The 12,591-nt window shown below is 36.6% G+C and overlaps 2 protein-coding genes across 5 annotated transcripts in view; one reads left to right on the top strand and one right to left on the bottom strand.

Moving 5' to 3' along the window:
- The window catches only part of LOC137498527 (uncharacterized), a 141,867-nt gene that overhangs the window by 30,709 nt on the left and 98,567 nt on the right, over positions 1-12,591 (bottom strand). The window lies entirely within an intron of this gene.
- The window catches only part of LOC136863967 (solute carrier family 12 member 9), a 246,727-nt gene that overhangs the window by 173,936 nt on the left and 60,200 nt on the right, over positions 1-12,591 (top strand). The window lies entirely within an intron of this gene.

The raw sequence follows: 12,591 nt of genomic DNA, 5'->3' as shown, positions 1-12,591 counted from the left end.
TTTCATGTTTATTATGGACAAGGAGCAATGTGGTTATCGTTATACTATCTGATCCACTAGGTTTTGGATTTTTGGAGGTAAATGCTTATAACTAGGGACTGGAAAAATTAGCATCTACTTTCATCAAAATAGGCATCTATTTTTTCAAATTAAAAAAATCAAAATAAGCACTTGTGGCATTCTTTTCTTATTTTATTGTAAGATTTAATTATTTAAGGACATGATACAGTACTCCTTGAATCTAAAAGAAAATTCAGTGTTCAGATGAAAGTATTGTAAGAAGTTTTGTATTTTTTTCCTTCAAGTTGCAACTTCTGTCTGTAACCACTGCACTGCGGTATAATGCGATAAAACAATGCTCACTGTCAACATTTTTTGTTGGGGTCCACAAAAAATCTAAGTGCTCAAATCCACAAGAAAATTCACTGTACAAATTAAAGCATTGTACGAAGTTTTGCATTGCATTTATATTCATGCATAATCTGAACAATTAAAGCACCTTATGAACAATGAAGTTCAAACTGAAATGAAGGGAAATGCACATCTCACATCTTGTCTTGTGCTGATCTTGTTCTTCTGTAATAATCAATTAGAAAAGTCATATTAAAACAGACATGAAGGAAAAAAATACCATCATAAATCTCATGTCTTGTTGATATTGTTTCTCAGTAATAATTGATAAAAAGTTGTGAGATCATTCTATAAATCTGTTATTAATCAATTAACTCTGTTAATACCAATTGAAAGGAATGGTTGAGAATCAAGTTGTCAGCACTTTTATCTCAAAAAATGTGCTTTTCTTAAATAACAATTACCGGGTGAGTTAGGCGTGCGCTTAGGGACGCGCGGCTGTGAGCTTGCATCCGGGAGATAGTGGGTTCAAATCCCACTGTCGGCAGCCCTGAAGATGGTTTTCCATGGTTTCCCATTTTCACACCAGGCAAATGTAAAAAGCTTCCAATTCCTAGGCTTTTCCTATCACATCGTCGCCATAAGACCTAAAGACCTATCTGTGTTGGTGTGACATAGAGCCACTAGAAAAAAAAAAAAAAAAAAAAAAATTCAAATAATAATAATAATAATAATAATTATTATTATTATAATGAATTAACTACAGAATTGCATGTATTTGCTAAATTAACATTTTGAGTTGAAATTCGTATATTGTCGCATTTTAAATTTTGGTAACAGTGTTTTACCACACCTTACAACTATAAAAAACTGATTTTTAACTCATAAAACAAAAATCTGCAGTTATCACAAGTGCTAAATTTTGCAGTCCCTACCTATGACTCTTCACAAGCATCCTACAAAACCTTCCTAACAGTCTAAATTTCAGTCAAATTCTGAGAGCCATGAATCATATAACCCTTCTTCTATTTGCAGAGGTGAAGTGAGTTATTAGGATGTATGACAGAGCATATATTCAAGAAATACTTGGATGAGTAAAAAGTTGATGATGATAATGTGGCTATTTCTAGTTGATGTAGCCTTTGTAAGGCAGACTCTCTGACGAAGAATGCCATGTATAGGAAATTGCATGAAACTGGAGGATAGTGCGTGTGAAATGCAGGAATGTTGAGGACAGTACAAACATCCAGTCCTCAACCCAGGGGGAAAGTCGAAGGCCCAGATGCTGACCGCTTGGCCATGGAACTGGACACCAAAACATGATCATGTTTAATATACAGATTACACTGTGTATTTTCCATAGTAGCACATCTGGATTTACAGCTTTTGTTAGGTTTGACTTCTTTGTTGAGAACATACCAGGCCACTATTTTGTTGAAATTAGGTCTTGTAACCATCTGTCTTGCTTTGTTCTGGTTCTTAGAAACTTTACAGATCTGGCAGTAGGTGTTACTTTTTTTAATGGCAATATCTCAGCTGACAAGTATCCTTCTTGGGTATTATATTGGATTTCCTCTTGGGCTCAGTATCATGACATTTGAAATGAAATCATTGGTATGAGGTAGGAGCCAAGAACGATTGGTGACTGGTTACTTAGATTAGCTTTACTTGTTCAAATTCATGCACTCTAATTTCTCTTAAAATCTAAGATGACTGAAGGAATATAACTCATTTAACATTAATTCTGTCTTGGTCTACTAGGTCTGACCCCTTCTGCTAAGTGTGTTAGTATAATCCCTTCCATACGAACCTAAATTGATTATTTGGATATTTGGTGTTAGCTTATAGTAAATCCTTTGTAATCGCTCCTGATATTGAGCATAAGCTTTTCTTTCTGTATATTTCACGAATCGCCTCCATATGATTGTTTCTTCGGCGCCATAAGACCTATCTGTGTCGGTGCGACGTAAAGCAAAAAAAAAAAAAAAAAGATTGTTTCTCTAATAATAAATCCTATACACCTCTTTGCAGGCTTTTCTTTTTATATAAGTTGAACATTATAATAAAAATAAAATGTAGTACATTGACTTTACTTCAGTACAGTAGCGTAGTTGGTGTAATTCATCATACTATTGTTATTTTTTGGTGGTTTAATGTTGCACTAACACATCAAAGATTTTCGGCTATATATGAATAGGTAACGGTAGGGAAGGAAGCGGCTGTGGCCTTAATTAAAGGACAGACCTAGCATATGTTTGGTGTGAAAATGGAAAACAACGGAAAACCATCATCAGGGCTGCCGACGGTGGTATTCTAAATCACTGTCTCCTGAATGCAAGCTCGCAGCTCTGCGACACTAACAGCATGACCAACTTGCTCAGTATATTATTTTTATCATCGCTGGCCCCTGACCAAATGAGATAGAGACAACAGAGCTCATTTTGAAAATTGCCACTTGGCAGGAGAAATGCTGATGGAAATGATGATTTGTATGTGATGGTGGTCAACATTCTTGTATTTGAGATGTGATTAACTTAATTGAGAAATGCTGGCATTATCATCTTGCAAGTGATTTCAGTGTTTCATGTGTTTTAAAAAATGAAAACTGTGGACGACATGTTCAAACATACACCTGTAAGCAGAACTTCATGGAAAACCCAATAATTTTAGTTTAAATTTCAAAGTTCATGCATTTATCAGATGAAATCACAGATGTTAATTTAAAAACGGGGTAGTGAAGCAGATTACAGAGCCATCCATCATAAATCTGGTAAAATATTAATCATTTTTTTGTGTAGTATTGATCAGTTCCTATAATTTATTATTATTATTATTATTATTATTATTATTATTATTATTATTATTATTATTATTATTCCTTCAATTGTACATGTACAATCTAAGGGTGGTAGATAGAGAAAGGGCAAGCCCCACATGCATGGAAATGCCTCCTTCCCCACATGTATGTTTACAAAACTCTACTGAATGTTTACGGATGGATAGACAATTTTAAATTTACATATTGGGAAAAAAAAGACCCAGTCGTTCATACCGTCAATCGTACCCCTGTATACGCACACATTTCCAATGTCATACTCATTTGCAACCAATTCCACATGCTCACGCATGCACATTCTCCCACATTCAACTGTACTTACACATGTCATTCTTGAAATACTAATTTATACAAGTTACATATGGGTTTCTATTTACGTAAATACACTACCAGAAAAGAAAATGTGCAACATCCACAAGGACAAGTTCATTTTATTCACAAGTGATGTGACAGGTAATTCATCATTCCAGGAGTATATGATTACAAATTCAGACCAAATGAAACACACATCACAGCAAAGGGTCCCCAAACAGTCGCATCAGTACATAGCGTAACTCCTCTGACGGTCATGCAGGCATGTATTTACGCATGCAGATGATCATAAAGGTGCCAAATGCATCCTGCAATAGATTGTCCCAAGCATCTTGCACCTTTCGATGTAATTCGGCAATGGTTCTTGCAGGCTCTGGAGAATATGTAAGTTCCCGCTTCATTATGTCCTGTATGTGTTCAGTTGGTGAGAGATCCCATGACCGTGCTGGCCAGGACAGTTGTACACCTTGTAGAGCATGTTGCGTCGCAGCAGCTGTATGTGGACGCGCATTGACGTGCTGAAGAAGCACATCACCTTCCTGTTGAAGGAATGGCAGTAACATGGGGACAATAACCTGTGCAGTGTAGTGGGCACTAGTTACGTAACCCTTCAGATACACCAGCTGTGACTGCGAGCTGTAACTGATGGCCCTCACACCGTTAAGCCTGGGGTGGGACCTGGGTGTTGTGGGTGAATGCAGTCTGGAATAGGCTGCTCATCAGGTCTATGCGATACTTGTGTATGTCAATCACTTGCATACAAACAGAACTTACTCTCGTCACTGAAGATAAGAGCGCCATTCCCCTCTCAAGTTGACTCTTTCACGACACCAAGAGTAGCCTAGCCTTGCCTGAGGCATATGTGATCGTAATCCTGGGGCAAGCAGACTGTTCTTAATGGTCCTTGGTGACACAATGATGCAACATGTGACCGGATTTTGTTCCTGGATGATGTTCGGTCAGCCACTGCTGCTTGCACAATGCATTGATCTCAACGTGCGTCTGTACTATGCGGATGTCTGGGGTCTGGTCTACAGGTGTGTGAATGTTCCACAGACCACTGCTGAAAGTAACACACCACCGATACATTGTGCCCAACATGTGCAGCAATCAATCGATACGTCCATCCAGCTTCCCACAGGCCCACAATTCAACACCGTTCCAACGGCTGCCGTTGTTCAGCAGGATGACATACTCATTGGTGGGGCATGGTTGTACCCTAGAATGAATGTTGCAAACACTGTTCACCTCTAACCTTAGCACTGTTACTCCCTGCAGAGTCAAAACAGAGTGTGCAAGGACAGGCCTCTTGAGCGCCATACGACTGCCGATGTCCGTGACAAATGTATCACTAACACAACAGCCCCTCAGTATGCACATATTATACCCTGGTGCCACTGAACGCAGTCCTTAAGGATGTTGTATGTTTTTATCCCCGGCAGTGTATTTTCTTTACTGCGTGGAGGAAGTGAGGAAGTGAGAGCAGTTTTACTTCAGGTGGTAGATGGTGCCATAGCCGTGTAGACCGTGCATAAAATCCATTTAAATACGAGGTTGTTCTGGTGAGTGGGGGGGAACAAGAGTAGCTCCTTCGCCTCCCTTAACAGACAGTAATTAAGCTGCAGGTGGTGGAAAGGGGAGAGACGTGTGTTGTCTGTCAGGGATTTCTTAACCTTTCCACTGCTGAATTCTTTGACAGGTTGGTGCGACCCCATTCCTGGGTTATTTCAGTCAACAATCTTGACATAGATTATCACCAATGTGAACATAAGATACAAGATACAAGTCGATATTTTATCTCGCCAATTTGCTCATATACTGTTGGAGACGGTTCATGTTTGGGATCCAGGGTTCGATTCCACACAAGGTGGAAGATAGGAAAACATAAAAGGGTCCACCTTTTCAATACAAAAATGTTATAGTTTATTTATAACATGTATTTGCACTTGGAACTAGTTTCGACGCTGTTTGGCGTCATCATCAGCTAAAATGTGGGAAATACGCCAGCATGTAGGCATTTATATTACACAAGGCGTTGAATTAAACAATACACATCTTACAAGGAGATAAAAACAGGGACGAATCTAGAAATAAATGAATCGTTGAGAAAGCAAAAGTTATACATATTAAAAATAACCTTAACTACACATCTTGCAGTGCGAAAGTATTCTTCTTGAATGATTCCTGAATATAAAACACACGCGCACACATTTCTGAAGAGCCAGCAGGCAGGACAGTAAAGTGAAACCTTAAGAGTTCTTCTGAGAAGAGTTCATCATTTTTTCTATGTTCCGACTAACTAATGAAGTCTCCCTTGAGTTCCTGATAAACATACACAACAGGAAATTAAACAATACACGTCTTACAAGGAGATAAAAACAGGGAAAGTTATACATATTAAAATAACCTTAACCACACATCTTGTAGTGCGAAAATACTCGTCTTGAATGATTCCTGAATACAAAACACACGCGCACACATTTCTGAAGAGCCAGCAGGTAGGAAAAAGTAAAGTGAAACCTTAAGAGTTCTTCTGAGAAGAGTTCATCATTTTTTCTATGTTCCGACTAAATAATGAAGTCTCCCTTGAGTTCCTGATAAACATACACAACAGGAAATTCTCCTTCACTCTCAACAATAGCTATAAAGACCAACGGTAAATTTCATTTTAAATATTGTGCAGAGACGTGAAAGCATGATCTTGAACATGATATAACTCCTTCATTTAACCCAATTTTTTACACAAGGTGTTACATTAAACAATACACATCTTACGAGGAGATAAAAACAGGGGCGAATGTAGAAACAAATGCATCGTTGAGAAAGCAAAAGTTATACACATTAAAAATAAGCTTAACCACACAACTTGCAGTGCGAAAATATTTGCCTTGAATGATTCCTGAATACAAAACACACGCGCGCACACATTTCTAAAGAGCCAGCAGGCAGGAAAAAGTAAGGTGAAACCTTAAGAGTTCTTCTGAGAAGAGTTCATCATACTTTCTATGTAATGAATTCTCCCTTGAGTTCCTGATAAACATACACAACAGGAAATTCTCCTTAACTCTCGACAATAGCTATAAAAGACCAACGGTAAATTGTATTTTAAATACTGTGCAGAGATGTGAAAGCATGATCATGAACATGATATAACTTCTTCATTTAATCACCTTTGAAAGTCTCTCTCTATATTACATAGCTTCATTAACACACCATTCTGTAGATGCACAAAATAATCTTGTAATCTTCACAGGTCCGGTATTCAGCTCGACAAGAATATAACGCTGCGTAACGCTGCAACAATACACCACAAATACTGGCACAGTCAACCTCCAAACTCTCAAAAACGTATTCCTTAATACCAATTTTATATTCTTGTCGAGCTGAATACCGGACCTGTGAAGATTACAAGATTATTTTGTGCATCTACAGAATGGTGTGTTAATGAAGCTATGTAATATAGAGAGAGACTTTCAAAGGTGATTAAATGAAGAAGTTATATCATGTTCAAGATCATGCTTTCAGATCTCTGCACAGTATTTAAAATACAATTTACCGTTGGTCTTTTATAGCTATTGTTGGGAGTTAAGGAGAATTTCCTGTTGTGTATGTTTATCAGGAACTCAAGGGAGACTTCATTACATAGAAAGTATGATGAACTCTTCTCAGAAGAACTCTTAAGGTTTCACTTTACTTTTTCCTACCTGCTGGCTCTTCAGAAATGTGTGCGCGTGTGTTTTGTATTCAGGAATCATTCAAGACGAGTATTTTCGCACTACAAGATGTGTGGTTAAGGTTATTTTAATATGTATAACTTTCCCTGTTTTTATCTCCTTGTAGGATGTGTATTGTTTAATTTCCTGTTGTGTATGTTTATCAAGAACTCAAGGGAGACTTCATTAGTTAGTCGGAACATAGAAAGAATGATGAACTCTTCTCAGAAGAACTCTTAAGGTTTCACCTTACTTTTTCCTGCCTGCTGGCTCTTTAGAAGTGTGTGCGCGTGCGTTTTGTATTCAGGAATCATTCAAGGCAAATATTTTCGCACTGCAAGTTGTGTGGTTAAGCTTATTTTTAATATGTATAACTTTTGCTTTCTCAACGATGCATGTGTTTCTACATTCGTCCCTGTTTTTATCTCCTCGTAAGATGTGTATTATGTAATGTAACACCTTGTGTAAAAAATTGGGTTAAATGAAGGAGTTATATCATGTTCAAGATCATGCTTTCACGTCTCTGCACAATATTTAAAATGAAATTTACCGTTGGTCTTTATAGCTATTGTTGAGAGTGAAGGAGAATTTCCTGTTGTGTATGTTTATCAGGAACTCAAGGGAGACTTCATTAGTTAGTCGGAACATAGAAAAAATGATGAACTCTTCTCAGAAGAACTCTTAAGGTTTCACTTTACTTTGTCCTGCCTGCTGGCTCTTCAGAAATGTGTGCGCATGTGTTTTATATTCAGGAATCATTCAAGAAGAATACTTTCGCACTGCAAGATGTGTAGTTAAGGTTATTTTTAATATGTATAACTTTTGCTTTCTCAACGATTCATTTATTTCTATATTCGTCCCTGTTTTTATCTCCTTGTAAGATGTGTATTGTTTAATTCAACGCCTTGTGTAATATAAATGCCTACATGCTGGCCTATTTCCCACATTTTGGCTGATGATGGCGCCGAACAGCGTCGAAACTAGTTCCAAGTGCAAATACATGTTATAAATAAACTATAACATTTTTGTATTGAAAAGGTGGACCCTTTTATGTTTTCCTATCTTCCATTCTCAGTTCAATACGGACAAAAATGAAATTCTTAAGTTTAAATCCACACAAGGTGGCAAAAATTTCATCCATTAGGAATATGCTTAGAAATTTTCATTTGCATTATGGGCTGTGTCTACCATATGTACATACAATACCAATCCATACACATGATTAACAGGAAGATTAAATCAAACATGCAATTATGTTAAAAGTACAGCGTAACTTGCCATAAACTTAGAATTAACTGCCTGTGTATAAAATCTGTTTGTTTCCTCTGCTCCTTTGCCAACTCCTCCTCATTCACAAATCAAAGTAATCAATATCAGGGTATTCGGGGGTCAAATTATTTGACATAGCTTGGTTTAGTGCTTGAAATGCATGCGCCTTTGGCACAAACTCGTCATCTAACAACATGGGCAGGCCTAGGTCAGTGTCATTTCTTCCTGTCTCTGGTAAGCAAATCATCACCACTATCAACATCACTATCACTGCCTATCACTTCACTAACATCCTCAGTATCACTATGTTATATGCATGGCATCGTACGCATAACCTAAAACCTATCTCTTGTAAAACCTTCAATTCTTATTTTTAATATATTTTAATTAACTTTTATTATGACTGTACCCTGTAAATATGTATTACACATTTGTATAACCTCAAATATGTATTGTTAATATATTTGAATTGTCTTTTATTAAATCTTAAGTACAACCGTATTCTGTAAATATGTATTGTACCTCAAAATCTGTGTAGTCGAAAACTCTGTAATATTCCACTATCATTCTGATACATATGGAGGTTACTGGAAACTTACAGTAATGATTTATTATCCAGATACATGTAGAAACATTAGGAATTTCGTAGACACGTGCATGTGTGTTTATAAACGATAATCGAACATTCGATTTTGATCTACTTCAATTGAGAGACCAGTTGATCGATTGTTCATTTATGTTCGATTATGTTCCATTCAGTGTGTTGCAAGAACATTTCCAGAAGTCGGTATTTCTAGACTGTTTGTCGAACAGTATATATTGCACCCGCTCACTTCCTGAGTCCCAGACTAGCATTAATCTCAGGGGTGATCAGTTCGAAAAAGATAAAAAATAAATTTAATAAAGAAAATCTAATTATATATCGGCGCATCAAATGAACACAGGGATGAACGGGGCATGCAAATTAAGGTAACGGGGGACGACTCATTCATGGATACAAATTTTTGACTCCACAATAGGACTGGTAAGTGACAACTTAAATTCCATGGGCATAATGGACTAACTACAATAAAAAGATATGGAAACTGTTTCCTATTGAAATTGCAATGAGGAGCAATTTATTCACTTATTTAGCAAACTACACATGATGACAATTATTACATTGGGACACTTCCATCCTGAAAAATAAATGTCATACTACTTGGATTTACCTCACTACTCTGGTAGTGTAAAACATTTGGTGATTTCGCCCCAATTGGTTACTGGGGGTCGAATTCACATCCATATGAGTGGACGTTTCATCGCTGGAGATCTTCCATCGGAGACGAAGGCATGGCAGTAAACTATTTACTGTCATCTCCTCGTTCCGTTTGGACATGAGACACTTCCGGTATGTACATTCTGGTGAGCCGGACACCCACCGTGGAAACGTTATCGCCTCGAAAAACGGGAATTTATAGTACGGACAAACTCTAGCCTATTATTTCCAGATTCACAAACACGCCAGGTAGAGTTCATTAACTCAAAGCCTATTTCACTATTTACACTTGTCAATACGACAAGACGTCCGGAAAGGTTCATTACTACGCTCTGACAATGAAGACATGTGCCGTCCGTGGGTTATCTTCGCATATACCGCTAGCAATTTCCCCCGTGAAAACCCAACATCTGGTTCTGAGCAGTTCGACACATGACGACTGTCCCTATCATATCCTCCTATGATTATTAAATAATATCATTATCATTCTTTATCTGATCATTATCATATTCTGTGATTACCATCAATTATTTTATTATTATCATTAATTTCAATTATAATCCTATATTTGATTATTATCAGTTGTCATCCGGGATGATTATATGCCAACCCTTGCCGACGTTTCAAACGAAGGGTCGTTCTTCCTCGTAATTTATCCGCACAATTTAATGATCAGTTTCCTAATAAATATTATTATTATTATTATTATTATTATTATTATTATTATTATTATTATTATTATTATTATTATTATTATTTCCATCAGTGGAGATTATCATTATCGCATCACTTATTCATCATGGGATTAATATTTTACATTGATCTCACCATAATTATTCTCAAATTAATCGAATAAATTCTTCCTATTATTATTCCTCTTCATATTATTATTATTATTATTATTATTATTATTATTAAAAATGGAAAGATGATATTTTAATTTCCACTCTTTAGGATTTAGTCACATATGTTAAATCCCGTTATGAACCACAAGATCTGCTTTATGTCGGTCGGGACAACACGGTATTCGGGACCGTACCTTCAGTTTCGTACTGCCGTTAATTTATATGGGGACACACGTCCTCCCAAGACACATCTCACAGCCTATGGCACATCGCGGCTGGCCAAATACCTCCAATGCCGGCGATTGCTAAACTATTCCTTCCAATTTGAAGTCCATTTCCTTTTATTGGAACTCTTCAAACATTTAATTCGTAAATTAATCCTCGGTGCATGGATTCTGCCACTCATAACACCAGAATATGCATTTTATATCATCTTAGGCCTTGAGATTCATCTATTTCATCATTAAAACAGTACGGCTCAATTTATTTCAAGCCGGATATTCGTCCCTCATGACTTCCAACTCTAAATATGGGCTCAAACCACTCTGGGATTTCCACATATCGTGACCATTCTAATTCACGTGCCTTTATCGTTTTTAAACAAATTTTAATGGTTAAAATAAAGTCCAAACGTGAAATCAACAATTTACGTAAAATCAAACTGATTACGCGAATAAAAGTCTTTAACGCTACATGTCATCTCCACATTGATTATTATTTTCACTAGCTAACTCACGAAGCACTGTCATTATTATTATTATTATTATTATTATTATTATACTTTAACTTGCAAACGCACAAAATATTATTATTATTATTATTATTATTATTATTAATTTACTTTCCTTCGCCAACTCACAAACATTATTATTATTTCTTTCTCGCAAACACACTGAGCATTATTATTATTATTATATAGAACTTACGAACGCCGAAAGCAGATAGAACATTATTATTATTATTATTATTATTATTATTATTATTATTATTATTATTATTATTAATGAGCTTCCATACGCAACACAAATTTTACATACTCTGGCACTTTCATAATCTGGCTGTCTGGTAGAAAATATTCCTAACTAAAATACAAATAATCACCGCAGTGATTGAAATCAAATAAATGGGTTAGCACAAAAAGGAATTTAACACTTGAAATGAACTTAAATCAAAGTATTACAAACAGCATGCATTAATTGAAAGAAATATACCCCATATTTACATTATATACAACAAACAAATACTCAAATTAATTAATCTAACCCATTATTACGTTAATATAAATTAGTTCGTCCGTCTAACAAAAAAATAAAATCATGGATTCGGGAGGCGGACCATGTTAAGTAACCATAATTAATTTACACTGAACGCCATTTAGTCGCGATAACATCCCCAAATATTAAATTTGTGTACTCATTCCTATGTAGAATTCCATTGTCTCGTAGCGGATGAGAAGCCTCGTGGCCCCATGGTAATTTACTCGTCCATCACATCGCACTTTATAAATTTAACACAATAAAACACTTCTGGGTGACTACCCATGATTAATACCTTCCTTACAGAATTTACATTAATTTATACCAAAAAAAAACACTTATAGGTGCCTCTAGACCCATTACATTTGCACAATTATTCTTCCTTGAGCCCGAATCACACGTCGTGACACATTACGACGAAGTGTCGTTTCATTCGAACCAGCGCGTATCACGTTCTTCAATCCGCACTTCCTGAAGTATACGATGCCGTCTTGCGATTGCCTCGCTCCTACAGTTCCCTGCTACAATAATTGTTACACCGTCTATCACAATTTTTTTTATTTGCTACTTGCTTGACGTCGCACCGACACAGATAGGTCTTATGGCGACGATGGGACAGGGAAGGCCTAGGAATAGGCAGGAAGCGGCCGTGGCCTTAATTAAGGTACAGCCCCAGCATTTGCCTGGTGTGAAAATGGGAAACCACGGAAAACCATTTTCAGGGCTGCTGACAGTGGGGTTCGAACCTACT

Source organism: Anabrus simplex, chromosome 2 (assembly GCF_040414725.1).
Source record: "Anabrus simplex isolate iqAnaSimp1 chromosome 2, ASM4041472v1, whole genome shotgun sequence".
In the NCBI taxonomy this organism is placed as follows: Eukaryota; Metazoa; Arthropoda; class Insecta; order Orthoptera; family Tettigoniidae; genus Anabrus; species Anabrus simplex.
This window is presented reverse-complemented; position numbering and strand designations above follow the sequence as displayed.